Source organism: Amia ocellicauda, chromosome 8, assembly GCF_036373705.1.
Source record: "Amia ocellicauda isolate fAmiCal2 chromosome 8, fAmiCal2.hap1, whole genome shotgun sequence".
In the NCBI taxonomy this organism is placed as follows: Eukaryota; Metazoa; Chordata; class Actinopteri; order Amiiformes; family Amiidae; genus Amia; species Amia ocellicauda.
Genome location: NC_089857.1, coordinates 34,375,587 through 34,388,082, shown reverse-complemented (window position 1 = coordinate 34,388,082; position 12,496 = coordinate 34,375,587).

Here is a 12,496-nt window from a genome sequence, read left to right as displayed (position 1 = left end):
TACCATATACTGCATAAATATGTTGGGATGACAGATTTTACATAATTTGAGAGTGCAAATATTTTTCCGTTCAGAGAAACCAACATATTTTTCTTAAGTATTGTAAATTACTGTAATAATTCTGATACGTGATATTGAATTGTTACAATAAGCATTTTTTTAAGTGGTATCAGAATAAATATGATCAAACAATACATATTATATTTGGAGCCCAAATGCACTCATTAAATTGTAAATGTGCAGCTGTAAAAGATAAATTCTTCTGTCTGTTTGTAACAAGACTTAAGCCTATATTCTATTATTACACATTGTTAAGGTACTTAAAGTCATGGTGACAAGACTGAACAAAAAAGCAATTTCCACCTATCACTTACTGTTGGATTGTCAAGTACTGTAAAACGATTTAGAAGAGATTATAAAAAACGTTTTTACTAAATGTGTTGAACAATGGTGATGGAAAAAAGTGGATAACAAGCTCTCTCTATCTCTCTCTCTTTGATATATATATATATATCACCATCACCATCAGCCTATATCAATCCACTGTTCTGGATGAAGGCCTCCCCAATATATAATGCATATAGTAGGGATACGTGGTTATGGAAATTTGGGTTCAATTTAACTTTTAACTGAAACTGTTGGACTTTAATCAGTCACAGACACTAACAAAATACTCAAAAGGCTCTGAAAATAGTAAGGCTCTTGTATTATATCCAACTTCCATGTGGTCTAGGATTGATATTCCTCAAATGTGCACTAGATGGTGTCTTTTAAAAGTAAAATGTTTTCTTTCGGAATCAGTTAAATGAAACAAACAGTTTTGGTCCTCACTTTTGCATTGTTAATATATTTGTATTGCCAACAGTCCATGAAAATAAAAACACTTTTAAATGGAACTTAGGTTGTTGTAAGTTTCCGCTACACTGCAGTAAAAGTATACAAATGTTGAATATGTGTTGAAAAGGATTCTGTGTCTAACAAGAGAATGAGCATTCAAACACCATTCAGGTTACATAGTTCAATGCTATGTTTTACACCAAATTCTTTCTATTTAAACAACAGGGTTAATGAGCTGGTCTAAAAAAAGTGTTTACTTATCAGTCATAGGCACTATAAAAAAGTATATTTAACAGTTGGTAAATACATTTTGTTGTAGCTTGCATGCTTTAAAATGCAAAGATACATTATGTTGTGATTATTAAAAATACAGCAAAACATATATGATTGATATTTATCTATTATAATTCTGTTGATCCATGTGTATGTGAAGTATTTAAGTTGAAATTAAACTGCACAAAACAATAATTGGAACATGTAGCTGACCCATGCAAGTGAAGAATATGCTTACCCTTGTATTTTATGTTTGGAATGTAATGTTTAAAATGCCCCCCCCGCCCCGCCCCCCGAGAGATCAATAATCCTGGTTGGTTCATCCGAAACATGATATTATTGTTTTGTCTCTGTTAATCTTGTAATAACAGGCATCCTGCCTAAAATTCATCATGGCAATAATATAAGATTCCTTCTCAGGAAAGGTGAGAATGGGCACTGGCTTTGCAAATGCTTGTTTACAGTGAAATAGTATATTGTCTCTAGGAAATGCTACAGTTAGAATACAATTCATTACTTTAACATATTGATCATGAGCCTAACCATAAAACTTCTGCTGTGTCTAAAAGCATGTTGATTATTCTGTCAGTTATAGAGCTGTCAAATGAATCTATACTATACTGTAAGAATAGCTCTGACATTCATTGCTAAGAAAATTACTCTGCACTAATCAGGCTGCACTAATGACTGATTGGCAGGCTGACCTTGATGGGTATTGTGACCAATGGACCATTCAGCACCATACTTTTTCTTAAAAAATAAAAAAATAATTCACTATGGTTTCTTTGTGGACAAAGTATGGTCTGTTCTAAGACCAACAATCCATATTTTTCCCAGTTTATTTCAAGGTTGGGTGGTTATAAATCATTCCTTCAATGCACTCCTGTTATAGTGTTTTACAGTCTTAAACCCCTGACATACTGTAAATAAAACAGATTAAATGCGCAGTTAGCGATTATGACTACAATTAACGGTCCGTGATGTTACATTTCATGGAACTTTACCTAGCACCGAAGAACAAAGGGAGTTTAAAATGCAAACGAAGTATTGATTTTCTTCCTTCTTTAATCATTCTTTTACTGCCTGATACATCATGTATGAATTATACTGGACTCCTTTCTAAGCTTTTTTTTCTTTAATGGAAAAGACAATGGACATACATACAAGAGTTTACAAAATAAATCTAATACAAATTTATTTATAATTTACTGCTGTGTAAAGACATGCAATAATTTTTCAGTTGGATAGAAAAAAATATCTTTCTTGAATCTCTCCAATAAATAAATACCAGCACATTTTCATTCATATCTGTGTATTAAATTGTTTTCTAGTTCTCACACTTTTTTTTTATTCTACATATCATCTCCCTCATTCAACTGAATTCAGAAGGATATGAGAGAAAAAGCCAAGACAGAAAGGCACATTTACCAGGAGAATTGCACAGAACTAAGTCTTGTTTCCTGGAGTTTCTTCTCAAATCTGTATTACCATCATGGTAGTGATTTTTCAACATTTCATCAATATTGAGCTGCAGGATGATGAATAATAATAAACAAACAAAAATGAGAAATTGAGATCTTAATAATGATTTTTGAATTCCTCCCATTGGGGACTCTTAAGACCTTGAAATCTGATAATGAAATGTTCATGCCCTGTGGTTACAAGGAAATGAAGGAACCCATACTGCTTAAACTGTGGTTTAAAAAATAAGTTCCCCAAATTACAGGAAATGTATTGATTTGTGATGAGCTCTAATATAAACTGAACCTGCAGGAAATTACTCTTTATTAAATGCCTGTGCACTAGTTCTAGGCAGTAAAAATTGATGCAGTTACTGACAATAAACCTAAAAGTCTGTATTGGTGAAGTAGTAATATGTCCAGAAGTGTACTAACTGTGGGCGACACAATTGTCTTTCTTCTAACTGAGAGGTATCTTGTGTGTAGAGTACAGCTGCACTGGGGATCTCAGCTCTCAGCAAGGGAACCAATTGCTGTGCTCAAACAAACTTCACTAATCAGATTTGATCTCCCAAAGGCATTTGGTGAGAATGCCAAGACTGGTCATATAGCTTTAACTCAACTAAGACTCATGCTGCTTTCTCATCTGTCTGTCACGATCAACCCCTTGCCATCTTCCATCTGGTGAAAGAACCCAAGTGACAGAAGTGGGAACAAGAAATTCTCTCCCCACCTGGTCTAATGAATAATTCTGTGGGTAAAACACATAGGGAGAGTCTCCTCTCACCACTGGAGGTGTGGAGTTCTTGAAGAAAGTAAAATGTTCGTATTAACCGATTAAGAAACAAAACAAACTTAAAGGGTCATACTCATTCATCGGTCATCTATTTCAAAGCTGTGAAAACAATAAGCAGACCTTTTTTTTCCTCCAGTGAGGATTTATTTTAAGGTTCTTTGAACAATGAAATGGAAGATATTTTTGTATTTTTATAGTCACTTCCAGCTATATATTTTAATGTTAAACTGTATATGTGCCCTTTAAAAAAAAAAAATACAACTTATTAAATAGTATATTTGTAAATGTTTGAGTAGATTTCAAAGAAAACGCTATGATTGTATTTCATTGCACTGTAAAGTTAAAAACAAAATTCTACCTGCTAATATTGCTTTTCAGAATTCCCACTTGTTTGTGGCCTGCTGGGTGACAGGTAAAGGAAACTAAATACTGCTGAAATGTGTTTAATACTGCAGCAGCTGCTTCATACTTCACTGCCTAATTCCTTTAATCTGCTACTGAAACAAAACATAAGGGCTGCCCTCCTGGGTATATTTAACAAATGCAACTTGTATTGTTTCTCATTTCTAATCTTCTGACTGTTGTTTGAAATATGTAAGTCCTTTCAAATTCACAGTTTTATTTCACCACTGGTTTATCCTTTTTATATCCTTTTTAATTAATAAAATAGTATTACACTCCTACCATTTAATTTAATCGTTCCGTCCTCTGATCCTCACTAATGTTAACCCCCTCCTTTATACTTATACATTGGCAGTGGAAAAGGAGGACGAATGAACAACTAATCTCAGAGTTTATGGTTTGTGTACCTTCAGATGTCCGTAATACCCTAATAAAGATACGACTCCAGGGAAAAAGGAGTGGGTTTAGTTTGGTCAGTCACCATTTAATCAGGGTAGAAGAGAAATAAATCTACAGTAGCCAATCCACCTAACAAGCATGCCTGTGGGAGGTGGGAGGAAACCAAAGCACTAAGGAAAATCTATCCAAACACAGGGAGAACATTCGAAGTCCAAACAGACACCAGAAACAAACCCAGGACTTTTCAGGGCAACCTTCCACACTACTGTACCAACCTCACACCATCATGATGCAGTCAATAAACAATAGAATAATGAGCTACATGTCCAGCTACATGTACTTCGAAGTAAAAGCAACAATTTATAAAATGTTCAAATGAAATGTTCAAATCTTAAGAACAAGACCACCAAAAAAATAAAAAATAAAATAAAATACCTTCATGTTTTGAGAAAAGGAATGAACAGTTAATTTAGACAGGCAAGGCCCTGTTAGGTTTACCTTGCATTGCCATCTGCTGGTCCTCTTTAAATACTGAATACTACAGAGGATTAATGGACTTGATTTCCCAAAACAGAAAAGCTTGTTTTTCTGGTAAAATGATATGAGGGCAGATGGAATATAATTTAATCAGGATGGAGAGCGTCAAGTTAGATTAATGCAAAGATAAACTTTCATTTCAGTTAGGCCACAGATGTTTATTCTGGTGAGTTAGCCTAACTGTGGCTGGTGAGTAACATTGTCACACTGTTGTGGGAGATCCTGCTGGACATTTCTACTAAAACCTAACCAGCAAGAGATCAATTACTTGCTGTAATTTTTTGTTATATGAATACTGAATTCAGCAGTGCTCAAATTAATATTTAATCCTTATTATCTAGCGAGACATTCTCTAATTGTATTTTGGGATTAGGGAAAAAACATGTATGAATATACATGCAGTGTTCTTAACTTGTGGTCTGTGAAGGTTGCGTTTACATCTCGTTTATTTTTATTTTGTGCCCCACCGGTACAGTATTTAATAAGCCATGCTACTTTTAAATCAGCACTATTTCCCACAGACTTCAAGACTGTCAGTTCTAATAAAAAAACATAATTCTAAGTCATGAATATGGTAATGTGAGGGAAGTCATTCTATTAATATGTAAATGTATGGTAAATCGGGCTGATTAATTGGTAATAGGCACTCAAAATGGTTTGGTTTAAATGTGTTCAAAGCAGTAACAGTCACAATCCTGGTTGAGCCACAGACCCATTTCAGATCAAGGCTAAATGGTATCCTGTACACCTGTTTCTCAGGTTCAAAGGATTGCTAAATGATTATTTTATGTCATAGAGAAAAGGAGGCAAATTGATTGAGATTGAGAAAATAGATTTGGGACATGCCATTAAACAGACATTTTGATGCATACAAGTATTATACTACAATGACTGAAACGGTTCAGAATAGCACAGTAGAATTGTTGATGTTGTCATTTTTAAATACTGAGGATTTATTCTTTGATTATTACTTCAGTTATTTATACTGTAACCAAAAAAACATTTGTTAAAATAGATCTATGTTAACAGAAGCAAGCTAAAGACTCAATTACATTTTGTTCAAGTTTAAAAACTATCAACACACATTGCAGTATTCAGTACCACAATGTATTCATGTAAACATATTAGCTAATAAGGAGCATATATGACATTAAACATTATTTTAAAATTCTTTTGGAATACATTTTTTGATGCCAGTAAAGCACAGCACTCTGCATAAATTACCAGGAAAGTTCTAAACTCTCAGAAATGAGAGAGTTCTCTTTCAAAACAAATCTCTAGATAAAGTAGAATTATTCAAGCTATTAACCAAAGGGGAAATATTTAATATGCACATAAATGAAAGATAGCAGCTTTTTCCACTTACATTATATTTAAACCAAAGAGCAATATAAATGCTCTAATTTTAATCTAATCATATTTGACAGCTCTGTCCTTTAAGTGTAAGAAAACAAGACAAGATACATATCGTCTGTAGCCAAGAAACAACACCACACAGAGATTGTACAAGCATTTAAGTGCTCCATGTCTGTTGGGTACAGAATTCACTCATTGACATTTAATTAAAAGAATACTGAATTACATCAAAGGGCATCATGGAATGTTAAACAAGAAATTCACAGTAAATAATAATAAAAAAATAATAATAATAAAATTAATAGATTAATTCATTCATGATATAGGGCCAGATTAAAATCAAAACGTTGACCCCATCCACTAACAGCAAAAACCAAACCTGTACATCAAAGCAGTTACATTTAGATGTAACAATACTGTACTCAGTGGCAGCTTTTCTTGAAAGTTACTACTTTCTTTTACTTATAAATGTTAGCATTATAAGTTTTTCCCCCAGGGTATTTGCTAAGGAAAGACATGGTACTCTTGTGACATTTACATTAGCCAGCATAACAGTTAACAAAAAGTGCATTTCTCATCACAGCACATTTAGTAATTTGGATGATAATGAGCAAAAGCTCTATTGGTATGCAAAAACAATGGTAGCCATGCAATTACTTTCCTAATTGTAGCTCATAATTTCACATCTAACCGCTTACAATATTAATCTTTCAAAACATGATCGTAGCTTCTGATAATACAGCGTACCCATTATTATACCAAAAAGGCTTCTAGGATAATATATTTTGTTCCAAATATGTACTAAAAAAGTAGCTGTATAATTACTTTATAGCCTATTTTTTACATATTCCAACTACGTTGTAAATGGCAAATGTCTTAATGTACTGCAAATACAATTGCATGAAAACATAATTTATGTGGTTTAAGTAAATATCAATTAATACAAAAGCCTGTAATTAAGATAAACACAAGTAGCCTATGCACTAATTGTCAGTTCCAGATTCTTTTCGAGTCAAGTAAGCAATGCAGACTGATGTATACTTTGTGTTTACATTTGTAAAATTGAGACAGCTTAGAGACAGCTAAATATAAAATATATGGATGGCACAACCCAACGTGGGTAAAATCTATTTTTAAACACAGATTTATTATTTAAGCAAAGTATTAGGCTAAACTTAAAGAGCGAACATTTTGTCATTTTAGTAAATTAATCCAATTCACTTCCAAAAATGAAAGCATCTTCCATAAATATACAAACAACAAAATAAAAATCGAATTGAAATGCTTTCTTTACCTGCCCATAATATGATTAGAGTTATATTCCATCCATCTGGTTACTAAATATAAAATGTTATTAATTACCCTGGGTAATCAGATCTAAAGAGTTCACAGTTGTAGTTTGTCAAGTTCACACATATAATGTTATATAAGTAATTTTCAAACAGTTTTCTTACTATGATACAATTAGTATAGTAATCATTAAGGAGAAATTGTGATTCCAGATCCTCTGAGACATATGGGAATGTTTCAAAGATGAATCACAAAGAGATTCTTGGCCAGCCATTCAAGATAAATTAAACATGTTATAGTAGTATAGTACATGTTAAGTCATGTTGTAGCATATTCAAATTTGCACATTTTTTTTAACTGCACAAATGCAAAGTAGGTTTTAGCACTCAACACTGTAATTCATCATGGTAAAGGCAAATACAACTAACAACTACTGGAGTACAAAATACAGCTGCATTGTTATAATTTAAACTCTCTTGGGTTTTGTGTAATAGCACTTAAAATACAAAACACACAGAGCCTCTTTGGAGGAACTTTGGATATGTCTGCAGAAAAGCTCAGAGGTTCATATAATGCAGAATACACTAGCACAAAATAACAATAAAATAGAATGACAGGAAAAGCTGGCACAAACCTCCTTAATTAAACATTACTAGTGACTGAGACACAGCACAATCAAGCTGGCATTTATATGTGATAGCAGGAGCCCTTAATCCTTTTCCGCAATGAGTTGTGTTTTTAATAAAGAATAGGCTCTTTACTGGCATTTTGTACTTTAAAGGAAAGAAGCACATTTCAACATTTTCCTTATCATCTACTCAGTTATGATGTACAGATCCCAACTGTATGTAATATTTCAGATTCTTATTACCAGTTCAGGCAATACATCTGTTCAGTCTGGAAAAGCACACTAATATGATGGTACAGCTGCATGCAAAGACTGGATTGTAATATTCCATTGCCAAAGACAAGCTGGGAAGCCTGGTGAGGAGGGCTTAAACAGCAGTACAAAATGTCATCTGTGAAATCCCTTGAGGTATTTCACAAAATCTAAAAGGCATTAAACCCTGAAATCCCAGGTAAGGGAAATGTCACCTATATTCACAAATTCTGCTGTTACTGAACTGAAAACCATGTAATTGATCAGAGGAGGTAGTGCTTGAATCCTATTTTGAATTCAGCAAATCAGGTAATGATGTTTACTGATTAAGCACATTTCACAATTATGGGGAGACAAGTCAAAACTGTCCCATTATAACCTGGCGCACTAAGCAGCAAATTGGTCAGACATGAGCTACAATTAAATTGGGAAATCTAAGTAATAGATTGATTCACCTGAACAATTATTTTTTCATTTTACAGCACACACTGATAAGGTAAGAGAGAATATAATGTAGCTATTATTTAGACAATTACGTTGATGATGCTGAAAATAATAAACTGGACACTAACTGAACAATTATGAGCTGAAAATGACAGAGGATAATATGATAATAACTGTTAAATACGGGATATAATTTTGCTTCTGAAAAAGTAAAGCAAGTAGGGGAAATATTAATATTTGGATATTTTTTAATAAGGAACTATCTGTTTTTCACAAAAGTTAAATTCACTGACATGAGACCTCTATCTAAATGTACTTAAAGCTAAATTAGTTTGATGAGTTTTAGTTTTACCTAGGTATTACGCTCATGTAAATATGAGGAAACATTGCTAAAAACATGATAGATAAAACTGTTCAGAAATATTTCAGGGTAAAACATTACAAAAATATTGTATCAATCAATCTATGTGGTACAAAATGGAGGAAAGTAAACTGTTACAGAGATGCAATTGTTACTATAGTATATAACAAAAATGAATTTAAGAAAAGAACAGAAAAAGGTCATGTGTCAAATCAAATCAAATAAAAAAATACCACAATTAAAATGAAAATAGTCATTGCACTTACTCACAAAAACATTTTTCTTAATTTCTTTTTTTTAATTTCTGTAATTGCTATTGAATTTTCCAATAAAAGGAAATCTCATGTCAGGATTTATTGTAGTAGCAAACCAAGACATCTTTAGGAGAATTGGCTAATCTGCATAATCACAAGACTGAAAACCAACATGCTCAAAGAGTTTCTCCTGAGATATATTGGATTTTCTACTTCACCCATGTTTACACAAAACAGTATGTTGCTACTGCAAGCAACATATACAAAATTATGTAAATTAAGTAATACAGGAAACCAACATGGTCTTAAGAAGATCAAAATTAATTATCTTTGAATGTATGCCCTTTAGGGATTCATTTTCTTTGTGGAGTAGGCAGGAAGCAATGCTGTGCTGAGACATGAATCTATTCACAGAAAAAAATCTATTAAAAAGAAAATATGTTACATTTGAAAAGCAAATTTTTGTCATGACCACCAATATTTGCTGCAGCTCTTCAGTCTTGTTCGTCTTTTGCTAACAAAAACAGCAAACAGCAAAAGGACATACCATCACTTCAGTATGAATGTACTGTGCCTTTCAGAAAAGGAGTTTTATCTTCTGCAAGTTCTTTCCCAGATGAATTGCTAAATTTTGCAGTGCACATGTATAGTGCAATGCATTACACAATTACAGTAAAAAGGGAAACATTTTTAATTCTTCAGAATATGTGTGTGATACTGATTACAAATGTGTGTATTCTAAATCCTCAATACTTTTTTTTTAACCAATGAAGTTGAATATATGTATGTATTTATTTAAGACAGAATGAAAATAAGAAACTCAGGATTCAATTGTTATCCCCAAATATCAGCTCAGCATGCACCTTCCATTCTATTACACAATGTGCCCTCTATACAACTGGAGCAGCTGGGCTCTCCTACTTGTGGAGACCTTTTGAAAGCAATCTTTCAAAGACAGCAAACTCATTTGACAATGGAAATCCTTTTTATAGCGCAAAGACAGTGAGAGAGGCTCACCAATCAGCTAGGGCCTGTATATATATATATATATATATATATACACTCACCTAAAGGATTATTAGGAACACCTGTTCAATTTCTCATTAATGCAATTATCTAACCAACCAATCACATGGCAGTTGCTTCAATGCATTTAGGGGTGTGGTCCTGGTCAAGACAATCTCCTGAACTCCAAACTGAATGTCTGAATGGGAAAGAAAGGTGATTTAAGCAATTTTGAGCGTGGCATGGTTGTTGGTGCCAGACGGGCCGGTCTGAGTATTTCACAATCTGCTCAGTTACTGGGATTTTCACGCACAACCATTTCTAGGGTTTACAAAGAATGGTGTGAAAAGGGAAAAAAATCCAGTATGCGGCAGTCCTGTGGGCGAAAATGCCTTGTTGATGCTAGAGGTCAGAGGAGAATGGGCCGACTGATTCAAGTTGATAGAAGAGCAACTTTGACTGAAATAACCACTCGTTACAACCGAGGTATGCAGCAAAGCATTTGTGAAGCCACAACACGTACAACCTTGAGGCGGATGGGCTACAACAGCAGAAGACCCCACCGGGTACCACTCATCTCCACTACAAATAGGAAAAAGAGGCTACAATTTGCACAAGCTCACCAAAATTGGACAGTTGAAGACTGGAAAAATGTTGCCTGGTCTGATGAGTCTCGATTTCTCTTGAGACATTCAGATGGTAGAGTCAGAATTTGGCGTAAACAGAATGAGAACATGGATCCATCATGCCTTGTTACCACTGTGCAGGCTGGTGGTGGTGGTGTAATGGTGTGGGGGATGTTTTCTTGGCACACTTTAGGCCCCTTAGTGCCAATTGGGCATCGTTTAAATGCCACGGCCTACCTGAGCATTGTTTCTGACCATGTCCATCCCTTTATGACCACCATGTACCCATCCTCTGATGGCTACTTCCAGCAGGATAATGCACCATGTCACAAAGGTCGAATCATTTCAAATTGGTTTCTTGAACATGACAATGAGTTCACTGTACTAAACTGGCCCCCACAGTCACCAGATCTCAACCCAATAGAGCATCTTTGGGATGTGGTGGAACGGGAGCTTCGTGCCCTGGATGTGCATCCCACAAATCTCCATCAACTGCAAGATGCTATCCTATCAATATGGGCCAACATTTCTAAAGAATGCTTTCAGCACCTTGTTGAATCAATGCCACGTAGAATTAAGGCAGTTCTGAAGGCGAAAGGGGGTCAAACACAGTATTAGTATGGTGTTCTTAATAATCCTTTAGGTGAGTGTATATATATATATATCAATGTACAGGTTCTATAAAATAAATAAGGTATAAAGGCATTACATTTCTTAATAATAATGATAGCTTTGCTGAGTAGACATTTTCTCACAAAGTCTGTACATTCTTTGTCTTTTAGTCATACTACGTGGCTTCTTGTATCCTATATTTAAACTACATAAGAGATACTTGACACAAAATAACTTATTAATCAATAAATATGCGTATGATCCCACACAGAAGCCACTTTGTTGCTTTTTCCACTAGTTATTCTTTCCATAAAAAGTAAAACCTTAACTGAAAATTCTGGAAGAGATCTTCCAATTTAATATATATATATATATATCCCCAAACTGTATCTACAAATGATTATTTTTCTACTTTATGTGTTCGTTATAGCAGCACAAAAACAGGTCCTCAAAAATCAGTTCAGCTATTTAAGCCTAGGCAGTTGCTATAGTAACCCTGCCATTTGAATCTATAGAAATAAGATAATACAAGTAAAACCAAGTCATGTACCACGAATAAAATACAGATTCTGACATTCTGTTATATACAAATTACTTGTTTAGTTAACGTACAGAAGATACAAGATGCTGCCTTTATGCATTTGGCTATGCAGATCACTGGATTCTCTGGAACAAATAATAAAATACTTTTATAACAAACCTGGTGTGCAGTAGCTTTTCTTGCCAGTGTTGGAAGTCAGATGAACAGTTGGTTGTATGGTAACCAAACTCACACCTACATTTGTGAAAGTAATTCACAATTGTCAATTGTTGTGGCCTGAACAATATGTGTGTTTATGTTATTAAGAAAGTGTCAAACAAATGAGCACCACACAATTAGATTAATATTACATTTAGTTTTCAAATACATACCATTGAACAAAGTGTAACTCACCAGGCAATCCATCATCCAGGCTTGATTTAC